This window comes from Homalodisca vitripennis, chromosome 6 (assembly GCF_021130785.1).
Source record: "Homalodisca vitripennis isolate AUS2020 chromosome 6, UT_GWSS_2.1, whole genome shotgun sequence".
NCBI classification, from domain to species: Eukaryota; Metazoa; Arthropoda; class Insecta; order Hemiptera; family Cicadellidae; genus Homalodisca; species Homalodisca vitripennis.
In genome coordinates this window covers 3,222,426-3,235,122 of record NC_060212.1, presented here as the reverse complement: position 1 = coordinate 3,235,122, position 12,697 = coordinate 3,222,426, and positions in this window count along the sequence as shown.

The window sequence follows — 12,697 nt, the reverse complement described above, 5'->3', positions numbered from 1 at the left end:
TTGGAATAATTCTTAAAACAAAAGTCGTCATATGGTTAGAATAAGATTAGTACGGTAACTGCACTAGAGTGCGTTTAGACATTATTTGAAGAAAGAGTTAAGTAAAAAACTATATACAACTCTTATGCCTACTAATATATTAGTTTTTTACTTTCCTGGTTCACGGATTTAAAAATTAGTAAGTAAAATTTATTAGATGATATTTTATATATTTGTTTTTACTTTTACAATGATTACTGTTTTTCTTTCACAAATAATTTATTTTTTTTTTACTTTTTATTACATTTATATCTCAAAATTTTAAATCGTATTGCTTCTATAAAGAATTCAACGCATGAAAGTTAGTGCAGCAATAAATATATTCAAAATTTTATCTATTCTTTAAAAAGAGAATGTTTTATAGAGAAATGTAGTCTACGGTGTGAAATTTCCTAAAAATTCATGTTATGAACTAGTTATGAGCACATATCTTTCCAATATTGTTTTGAACATTTCCAAATATCTTCAATTAATTTCGGAAAAAATTTGCGATTATTAGTAGTTGTATCACAGTTAAAAATTTTAAATGACTCTATAGATATCAATTATACTATATCGTATTTATCCTATTATATAACACATTCAATAGCTTTTAATAATACGATAGTCTAATATTAATATAACTGGTGTTCGTACAATCAATATTAAAAATGAGAATAATATTGATTTCCAAAAAACGCCATCTGCAAACAAATTAAAAATATTGAATTATAACAAAAAGCATTAAATATTTACAAATATACAAAACAAACTAAACATGATTTAAATGTATACTTTAAATCAATAATTCTTAAAACATATACTAATAGAAACTTACAATTTGAAATATTACAGAAAAGTAAACATTTTTTATATATTTTTTTGTATAATGTATATAACCTATGATTCCTTAATACAGATCATTTGGAAAAACGTATTCCAAGGCAATGCCTGACTGGAGATTCTCTCACTGCTTAGATAATAATTTAATAATGGCTTAATTATTTCATTTAATTTAAAGCTAATAATTTAATTTATGGCTTGAAACATGATTTGTTCAATTAATGCTCCAAAATATGAACAACTATTTTTGAAATTAGAAAAAAATTACTTCTTTATTTATGAGTCCGCAATTCTTTGTATCCCACATATATACATGAAACACAAATACACACTTATATTGACGTACAATAATATACAAAAAGACACCTAAAATATATCATACAATGGCTATAATTACTATAAAAAATATGCTCTCTTTTGAACTATATTAAACAAACTTTCTTCTGTATTTGCAATATTAGACAATCATCGTCTTAATATATTGTTCAAAGAAGAAGTAATTTTTTAAAATCTGAATTTAAATTGGTAATTTATTAAAAACTTTTGACGCTGTTAATAATATTTATCTACGAAATATATGTTGCTCAGTTTGGGCAAAATAAAACCCTTTGCATTTTCTAATCTATTCTTGTAGGCTTTATCAGTTATAAAACGTCTGCTGCGAATAAAATATACTTTTAAACCTTATAGATAAACATGGATTGTAGAGATAAACATTTTCAAAGAGAAAAAATTTAATGAGATTTTTCAGTTTAGGATATCTTACTTATTATTCTTATAAAACTGTTTCTTAATTGTATAAATTGGTTTTGAATTTGAGAAAAATGTGTGACAGGGGCATATCTCTTTGTATGTAATGTATAAAGATTTATAAAAAAACTGGTTTCCATATTCACAGTGATATATCTCTGCGTTTTTTCTGTATAATTGACCATAAAAAGGGAGTAAAATCCTAAAAGGGCTTTCCTTATATTTACCCCAACCAATAAATTTTAAATAATCTACGTCTATAAAACGAAATACTAAAAATATTTTGAATGCACAAAGTAGTATAATAATTTTCCATTTAATTCAAGATAGAAATATACCAAGTGCCACTTCTGCACAAAATATTTCCTAATATTGCCGTTTACTTTCAATGTGACAAAATTCACAGAAGCGTTCCCAAGCTTAGATGTAATTCTGGCTGTTAATTATTTTTGATCGTAACATTTATACACTTATCGTACAAATAAAAAAAACCTTCTCATTGAGATACGATGTCAAATAATTATAGGAAATATATTATTTGGCTAAAATCAAACAGATTTTTTCATTTTATATTAAGCAATAATAAAATACTTGGAAACACAGTATCTGTTTGCGCAACATTACTGTAATCAGGATTAAAATCTGGTAATATAAAACTAACACAGAAATCTGTCACGTGACTAGAACGAAGTTTAGTTGTTAACTATTGAACCAACGATTTGATAAAATTATTTACTTTGCTATTCAGAGTAATACAATAATTTTTGTATATACAGACGCGGGAATATAATCAAATTACACCGAACAGAAATTAAAATCTGCATAAGGGTCAGCACAGCAGCTGGCTTCTGAGGATGTTAAACCCGTATTTACATTCAAACAGCTTTTCAGCCATTTAATTTAAATTATTCAAATTTTAGCACTTTGAAAGTATCAATAATCTCACACGTAATAGCTTATGTTCTATCGTTTTATTAGAAATATACATTTTTGTAATAACCCTTGCATTGAACCTTAATACTTTATTTCTTAACTTATATTTAGACTACATGTAACGTGTTACGCTGTTTGAAATATTTTTGTAATATCAGCTTGTATTTAAAAGCTTTACACATTCGTTACTGTAACAGAGCTGTCCGTTTGTTACAAAACAGTTAGCCTATGCATTACCTGCCATAGCAAGTTTATAACATGCCTATGTTATCAAACCATGGAAATATTGATAGTAATAATGACAGTTGTAATTAATAAAAATTAAACAAAAATAGGAAGTTACATTGGCACGTTTATGTAGTTCCTTTCTCTCCCAGAAGTAACTAGTTCACCTGAACAAGTTCTAGAAGCACGCACCGAGCAGAGGAACGTGCTCTGTACCTGGATAGTTGAATTAGACTTCCCTCAGTTACAACTATTCTACTTTCTTTTGGTATTCGATACTTACCTCTCGTTGTCTTTATTCGATTGAGTAATACTGTCTTAAATATTTATGTACAATTTACCTCATCAATCCGTTCATGTAGTGCCAAATTTCTTCATATTGTTTTGTAAATGCTGTTAATTTTAACTACAGGTTTCATTTTTATTCATACAACGATTATCTTAATATTATTGTTATTTTGTTACTACAGGTAAAAGTGGCAATGAATAACAACTATTCATATTTTGATCAAACTCGATTTCGAAACAAATAACGAGCCAATTAGTGAGTGTAGTTCTGAAAAGAGTCACCAAGGGAGCCACCATATCTCAGTTGCATGATTATAACCAGGGACTCTTACTTTACAAATCAGTTATTAGCTTGCTTTATTACATCGTGAATAAAATATTGGTTTATTGTCTCTTTTAACTTTTTTCATGCTATAGTTTTGTTTTAGTAAACTCAATTAGATACCTAAAATTCTTATTAACGTTATCTTTATAAACTACAATTAAAAATACTTGTTAGCCTATATCCAGGGGTTAGAATTTCAAATTTATTAAAAAAATCGTATTGTGAATGATACATTTTGATTTTAAAATGCCATATACATAAAAAAGAGAACTGTACATATACACGTACGACGGCACAAAACGTGTAGAATAGAATAGTGTAAGTTATGGATATAATGAAAAACCCCTTTGCGGTGCCACATTGCTGGCATATTTTAGCTTAAATGGCCGCCATTAACACGTGTGTATGTGAACATATGTATTCAAATATAATGTTTTATAAATTATAAATTTTTACGTCTACAAACTATAATGTATTTTTATGATGATCAAACCATTTATAACTTTATTCTCATAATAAGAGTTACAAACGGGTTGGCTCAAAACTTCTTACTGAGAAAAGCGAAATGGTGGGAATATTTACTTTAAATTCTCCTATTCTAATCACTGCTGAGATAAATCATAGTCATTCAAATAAATATATGACAATCTCTTCATCAATTTTAGTAAAAAAAATTGTTTTTAGGTCCTGAAATTGGAAACAGAAACTGTTTTTATAAGTTGCTGTTGAATAACACGTATTTATCACCAATATTTCATATTTGTGTGGATAGCTCCAACGTTTTCAGTATTAATCAACCAATAAGAACCAAGAAATAATGTACTTATTTCTACTTTAGGCCCTATTTCAACATGGCCACGTTAGATTGTTACGGGTCAACAAACTATAATTTATTTTTGATTGTAATAGAACATGTCCAAGAAGATAGCTAAGGTGAGTTAATTTCAACACCATTCTACACATAAAATTCTATTTAAAGTAATATAAGTCAAAAAATCGCTCATGTAAACGAAATCATTTGCCCAACTTTGTAAGTAGAAAATTATGTTTGCTGAGAATCTCAAATCCTCCAGTAATATACGGAAAGTTTGTTAACTGTATATTGCTCTAGTTACTTCACTCTTTTACCTTTTGCGTGGCAATGGTATCTTGAGGCTGTACGTATTTGTATATCATTTTATAAATAATAATTTGTATAGTGACGCATACTTTGAACATTTGATGTAAAGAACGGAAATGTTTGAACATATTATAAAAATATTGAAGAAACTGTAATGACGCGAATTAATACAGTGTCTTGAATATTCCATGTTGCTACGATTCGATATTTATTACTGAGCACATAGTGAAATTAAGTGTTAACAAACTGTCAAAAACTTTTCATTAGATGATAATATGTAAACATCAAAATTAGTTTAATTTAAAATTGATTATAGCCATTATTGTGTATCCAACATATGTTATTGTACTATACGGTAAGTAGTTATTTAACATGTTAAATTATATTATTGTGTTATTCATGTTATTTTCTATAACATTTAATTAACTAAATTAAATTGTGATTGGTTATGTGTCTACTATACATATAATATAAATACAGAATACCTTCCACAGATCCGGGAGGGGTTTATTGCAATATGTTAATAACAGATAAAATCTGAACTTTTTTAATGCGATTATGGTACTTAGATAGTATATCCATTTTTGGTTTCAGTTGCTCAAAAAAAAAATTAAACTTGTTAATTTTCAGTTTTTATTTTTAAAACGATCGCTTGTTGATATTACTAATTTAAAATAGGCACGAAAATGTGAAATGCAATTTAAAAAAGTAAATATAAATTTAAAAAATGCTTCCTGAATAGCATTTAGAGGACATATACGTGTATCTGGCGTTAGAGCTAATAATAAAATAATTAACCACTGTTTAATTATTAATTTAAAACACAGTTTAGCAATAGACTTCATAATATTAAGTGAATTGCACTGCTTTATTGTCAACGGTTGGGTACAATGTAAAGTGTTGATAAAAACAAATGTTTATGAGAAAAATAGCATCGGGATGCAGGATGTAGATTTGTTTATACAATTTAAACAAAGCGGAGAGCACCAGCAATAGTGCCGTGACGTTCTGCAGTAATGGTGACACACAGTTTGTATATTTGCAGTAATGGACAGTGCAATTGGTACTTCTTTTCGTTGGTTTTTAATTAATACAGAATGTTTGCAGTAAAGTCAGGAAATTAAGTTGAGTTTTTGCTAGTGAACATTCCTGTATCGTTGTAGACTGCGTTGGATTTTTATTGTATCAGAAAAAAATGCATTAATATTCCTTGTATGTATTAATATTCCAAAACGTATCTATTGCATTACCAAACTGTGTCAATACTAAATAAGGCTTTGTTCAGATTTTACACGCTATAACAATTATTAAGATGCAATTAGATCTGGAATACGAAATTATGTTATGTACATAGATACTAGGCAAATAGATGTTTATAATTGAAGTAATATACTAATAAGTTCAACATTAGGCTACTTCAGTATTACTGCAATTAACTAAGAACACAGGCTATATTTTGCACTTTTTATTCAATCTTGTCTAGAACAATTGTTGTAAACCGTTAAAACTTCAATGAATGTAATCTTTATATCTGTAGGTAAATTCTTTCTTGAGATATCGTGAGGACATATGGACAGAAATACACAAACGAAATTATTTATCCCTTAGAGACTATAGGTTTCATTAACACCGTTCTAATACCTTTAGCTAAGTAAATGTTAATTTCTAACACCTAAGCAATAAAATATTAAGTATACAGTTCTTGATAATTAGTGTAATGGTGATATCAAATACAAAACTACTCTCTACACATTATAAAAATTTTTTATATAAATTAATTTAACTGGAGGTTTTATGATAACTTCAACTATGGAATAGGAAATACCTAGGACCAGAATACGCTACAATGGCAATAGATATACACTTTTTGATCGAAAAAGATTCTAAGACATGTGTACGTGTTCATATCCTCGATCAAAGTAACAATGCAAAATTAATTCCGGTTTCAAAATGACGTAACAACCTATCATTCATCCAATTCTATTCATCAGTAGTGTATTAAATAAAAATTCAATACATTTGATTATAGTGTCCTGTACAATAGCCTAAAATATATTTTTTGATAATGAAAACCCTTTAGTTGTTTCAAGCTACTTATAAAAACATTTTAACTCTCCTACTTGAGGGTCACAAAACACTGCTCATTAAAATAAAATAAAAATTAATAAGAAGAATTTTTAGTGATTATCATTTAAATCAGGACTTAAAATAATATTTATTAAGAATAAGAGCGAAATTTTCCTATTTTTAGTATGAAATCGAATGCAAAGTCGGGGGTAACTGCTTGTATATAAATATAAATTATGGTTGTACTGAAAATGTAATCCTACTTTGAATCATGTTTAATCCACCAATCACGTTTTACGATGAAGTTGTGCCTACTCAGCTCAAGTTCCCAGTGAGAGATTGACAGTTTGTACCTAAGTCACGACTGCAAGAACCAAGGACCTCACTCTGTATTCCGAGCACTCCCTTGTGTCAACCACTAATGTTCTGTTGTGATTTTCCTCTGTCTCCTTCTCCATCTTTCTCCTCTTGGATTGAACATTTACTTAATTATCTTGGATTTTATCTTCCTGCATACCAGTCAGATATATGTAAAATGTACTTAGTGGTGCTAATTTATGATGAAACACTAACATATACCCGTGGTCTTGCGAGTGATTTCTCAATTATTAACAGGTATATAATAGGAATCTTCTTTCATGATGGCATAAATGGTTATAATGAACCATTCTGAAAATTCTGATGCTCACTATAATACACCATAATCTCCTGATTCAAAATATTTGGATTTTAATTTTAAATAGCAATGTTTTAGAGCCTTGTACACAGAGGGATACACCGTCAAAAAATGTTTTGAGCCTTTTGAAATCTTTTCTCCGTTTTAAGTTATTACCGGTTCTCACTAGCGGATTCACAGGTGCCCTGTGACTTAAAGAAGTAAGTAATTACATTCGTTGGTCAAAAAAATAAACTTCAGTCAAAAATCGATGACTTTGAGCCACTGAATCTAATACTGATTAAAAATATTTCCGGTAAGGTATCGTTATCGTTCCTACAAACATTGTTGCTATAAACAACATAATATTTACATACATAGTTCTAAAACACCTCCTTCGAAAAAAAGCGTGTACATTCGGCCATTTTGATTATACTTCCGGCCTAAGATATTTCCGGTAACACAAAGGTATTTGGATTGTTTCCCCAATCAAGCTAATGTAATTACATTTCCGGTATGAGACATAAGGTCCACTTCCGGCGCTATAGTAGCGTTTGCGTTTTTCCGATCAAGTATTACGAGTACATATATTTTCTAGTCTAAACAATGTAAATTGATTTAAAATTATAATTTCCGGCCATTCAATTCACTTCCTGTCTAAGATATTTGTATTTCTGTCGATCATCTGACAAAAATGTGTAGTATCATACTTTTCAAGGTCAGGGGGTATTCGGAAACCCTCTTGTAGTTCTTCTAGGGGTTGCAGCTCTATTTCAGTTCTTATTTGACATTAATCTTCTTAAAGAATATTTAGCTTGTATACTGTAAAAGAAAGGCATGTTTATTTTTAAATTCTATCGTTATAAGCCATGGGAAAGTTGAAACAACAAAAGCATTGCCCTTCTATGTGTACCTCGTTTCAACCTCTATGGACTCAATAAAATTATCTTAATTAAAGAGCTTATTTTTTAATTAAAGCATAAGTTATGCTTTTATAATTTAAAATTTATACAAAGGAGAGAAGTTGAAAAAAAATATATTTATTTTAGAGAGTTCCACCAGTCTTTCACCCTTTATAGGCAGTAGATCTGACTGGAAACCCTTTTATTTATCTTTTAAAGTAATGAAGGTCTTTTAAAACAAAAGTTCTTCAAAGGATGTATTTAAGAAAATCTTCGGTTTTTGGTTTTTTAAGTCATAAGGCATATGCATACGAACTGTCAATATTCTGGTATACTGTGAGGAAGAGGATTTAGTGCTGACAGAGAGATGATGGCTTTTTACCGATTTAAATAGATGTGATGATTAAGTTGGTTAATGAGAAGTGTATATTTAATAATAAGATTACATGGTGGAATTAATGAAAAGCGAGTTTCTTGAACAAATACGCAAAGAAGCAAACCCTTTTACTATACATTTCCTGGGATTTCACTTTTGCAAAAGTTTTTTAACTCAATCGACAATCGTATTAACAAAAGTCCTTACCACATTTAAAAATTACGTTTTTGGATCTAATATCCCGTTCATTACATAGGGGTTTGGACATAGCTGCCTTATGAGCTGGCGAAATTATTAACAGCATTTTGTACTTTAACTGTGATCATGTTTAATTTAGAAATAAAGAGTGCAATGTGGTTATTGCTAAAAATGTATCTCAGGACTAGCAGTTTAAGGGTAATTAATAATCTAAGTTACATTGACATTTGACCTTACCCTAATAACACTTTTGCTAATGTTGTAGGTTGTTTATGTCCTCGTTAAAATTCAAAGCACATTTAAATAATACGAATCTCTGCGATCTGAAATTAAAATTAAAATAATTAACGATATATATATATATATATATATATATATATATATATATCGATATATTAGAAATATAAATATACCTTAGAAGAATTTTATTGGCAACTTATAATGACTTTTTCATATAAATATAAAAACGATACGGTAGATTACTATGCCATGCCGCACTGATACATCACCATAAAGCTATGAATATAATGTCGGCCCACATGATGCTAGACTCAAAGTCCAAACGGCCTTAACGATGGCGATTTTTCACCCTTTATCCCAAAGGGTTCATTTATACAATCCGTTCTGTGAGGTTAAATCTGAATATTTTACTCTTTTTTGTGAAGAGAATTGATGAATTTTATAATTTCCATATTTTTAATATCGATTGTACAAAGATCATTTAAAATAATTTTTTACTATTACATTAATAAAAGCTATTGAATGCCTTATCTAATAGTTTAAATACGATATAGTATAATTGAGATCTATAGAGTCATCTAAAATATTTAAATGTGATAGAACCATTAATAATCGCACATTTCCCCGAAATTAAATGAAGTTAGTAGGGAAAGTTTCAAAGTAATATTGGAAAGAGGGTGTGTTTATTACTATTTGTATGAAACATGACTAATTAGGACATTTCACACCGTTAGACTAAATGTCTCTGTAAAAGATTCTGTTTTTAAAGAATCAATTACATTTTGAATATTTTTATTGCTGCCCTAAACTTTATGCGTTGAATCTTCTATAGACGCAATACAATTTTTTAATTTTAAATATTACTGTAATAAAATATAAAAAAGAATAAAATTATTTTGTGAAATATAAACACTAAAAACGTTGTAAAAAAAACGAACTTAAGAAGTAGAATTTAATAAAACTTAGTTACTAGTTTTTAAATCCGAGAACCATGAAAGTAAATATATTAATAGGTATAAGAGTTGTATATAGTTTTTTTACTTAATTCTTTCTTCAAATAATGTTTAAACGCACTTTAGTGCAGCTACAGTAGTGATCTTATTCTAACCCTATGACGATTTTTCTTTTAAGAAATATTCCAATCCGCTGTTTCCTTAAAATATAAAATAATTATAGGTCTGAATTTAAAACTGCTGACAAAATCAGGTTTCACGCCACATAATCGTCCATTAGAGAAAACAGCAGAACAGCAGAGTATAATCTTCGTAGTTGTGAGACAGAAACAATCATAATGACTAGTTATGCCACTGCCCGAGCATAAAAACTACTCTAAACAGCTACTCCGAAATACTAGCTAAAGTTATTCTCGAATCTTAATTTGAGTTTATATGCATATATAAGTAGATATGAATATGAGGGTTCTAGGACACTTTTGGGACAGACAGAAAATCAAGGGAAAATACTGTTTAAAGGACAATAAACGAATCTGTAAAATCAAACAGTATGGCGGTTCTAGCTCACTTTTGGGACAGACAGAAAATCAAGGGAAAATACTGTTTAAAGGACAATAAACGAATCTGTAAAATCAAACAGTAAGGGGTTTCTAGCTCACTTTTGGGACAGCCCAAAAATCAATACAAATACTGTTCAATACACCATAAATATGTAAAAACAAGATAATAATATGGCGGTTCTGGACCACTTTTGGGACAGCCCAAAAATCAATACAAATACTGTTCAATACACCATAAATATGTAAAAACAATTCACAATACAATTTACTTAAATAAACTATGGTAAACTGTATTCAAGCAATTTTTCATGACAGTATGACAACATAAATTGTGGAATTTATAATACTCGAATGTTGAATTTAGAATATGTTGGCATTACCGTTGAGCGAGAAATGTTGGTAGCACTGCGCGGCACACAGGAGAAACAGCCTTTCCCGTCCAGACCTCACACTAGTCAGTCATATTTAAATTTTACTCTATACTTTTGATCCAGGAATGTTAAAAGTTCACTGTTTACTGGTTTAATATCGCATTCTCTTCATCTTCAGCTCTATTTGGAACAAGACTTAGTGAAATTAATCCGTAGTGACAAGTTCAGTGCTTTATATTCTACAATTTTAACCACGTTACACCATCTTTAAGACTCATCCATCATAACATCTCTTCCTTCAAGACAGTGTGAATCATTCAGTTCATCAAGACATTTTCTAATCATGCCTATTTCATTACTTCAAGCGACCACTATGATGTGGTCTACAGTCACTGATCTGCGTTGTGCAACATCTCGAAGCAGCGGACGTGTTATCACCATGACGTGATCTGCAGTGTTGTGCAACATCCTGAAGCAGCCGACGGTCAAGGACTTGTTATCAACCGCAGCCTCACACTCTGAACATCTGGCTACACTGCCTCAACACTCCGCAACACCTTGTTTCATCACTCGACCCCTTTCTGCACCCTCCAACCACGTCATCGCAAACCCTCACGAAGAATGAAGATCACAGATGAGTTCTTAAAGAAATTAAGCTTAATCTATAGATTTAATAATGTAAATAGCGCTTATCAACACCTTCATGAACTAATTTCAAAAACCTTTCTAAAAAATAACAAACCAAAATTCAAAAATTCATTCAGATGACAAAAATTGGCTTACAATTGGCATTCAAACCGCCGTTTAAAGTTAGAAATAAACTGTATAGACAAAAGAGATTTGAACAAGCAAAATTTTATAAATCGAAAATTAAACATTATAGCAATATTTTAAAAGAAAACTATTATAAAGAACTGATTGAAATGTCATCTGATTCAAAAACCAAATGGAATATTATAAACAAATTTTTAAATAAATCCAAAAAAACCTTGTAGATACACAGGTGATTTAAATACAATGAACAAATTCTTTGCAAACATTGGTTCAGAATTGGCTTCAAAGATTCCAGATCTAGAAAACGAAAAAATGAAATCAAATCCGAACTCTATATATCTCTCTGAAATTACCAAACTAGAAATTGAGACCAAAATTAAACTTTTAAAGAATGATAAAGCAAGTGGATCAGATAAAATTCCAATCAAACTAATCAAAAATCTTGTATACATAATAAGTGAACCACTAGCATACATTTTTTAACTTAAGTATTCAAACTGGCATTTTTCCCGATAGATTAAAAATAGCAACAATCAGCCCAATCTACAAAAGTGAAGGAATTTTATCAGATCCATCAAATTTTCGACCAATCAGTCTACTACCAATAATTGGCAAGATATTTGAGAAATGTTTGTATGAGAGATTATATAGCTTTTTGGAAAAATACAACCTGTTATCAAGAAAACAATTTGACTTTAGAGTTAACAAAAATACAGAGGAAGCAATCAATTTAGTTGTTAACAGTATTGATCAAAATACACTAATCTCATTTCTAGACCTTAAGAAAGCCTTTGACACTGTAGATTTTAAGATATTACTATACAAATTAGAACATTTAGGAATTAGAGGTAAATGTTTAGATTTATTTGCTAGTTATCTTGATAACAGGTTCTGTAATACAAAAATTGGCAACAAAATTTCAAATTTAGAAAAAATCACCTGTGGAGTTCCTCAAGGAAGTTGTCTTGGTCCTCTTTTGTTTATAATATATATCAATAGTATAACAACCCTTAATTTACATGGCGAATTAGTACTCTTTGCCGATGACACAGCCTTAATAGTTAAAGGTAAACGATTTATATAAAAAAACAAACGAGGA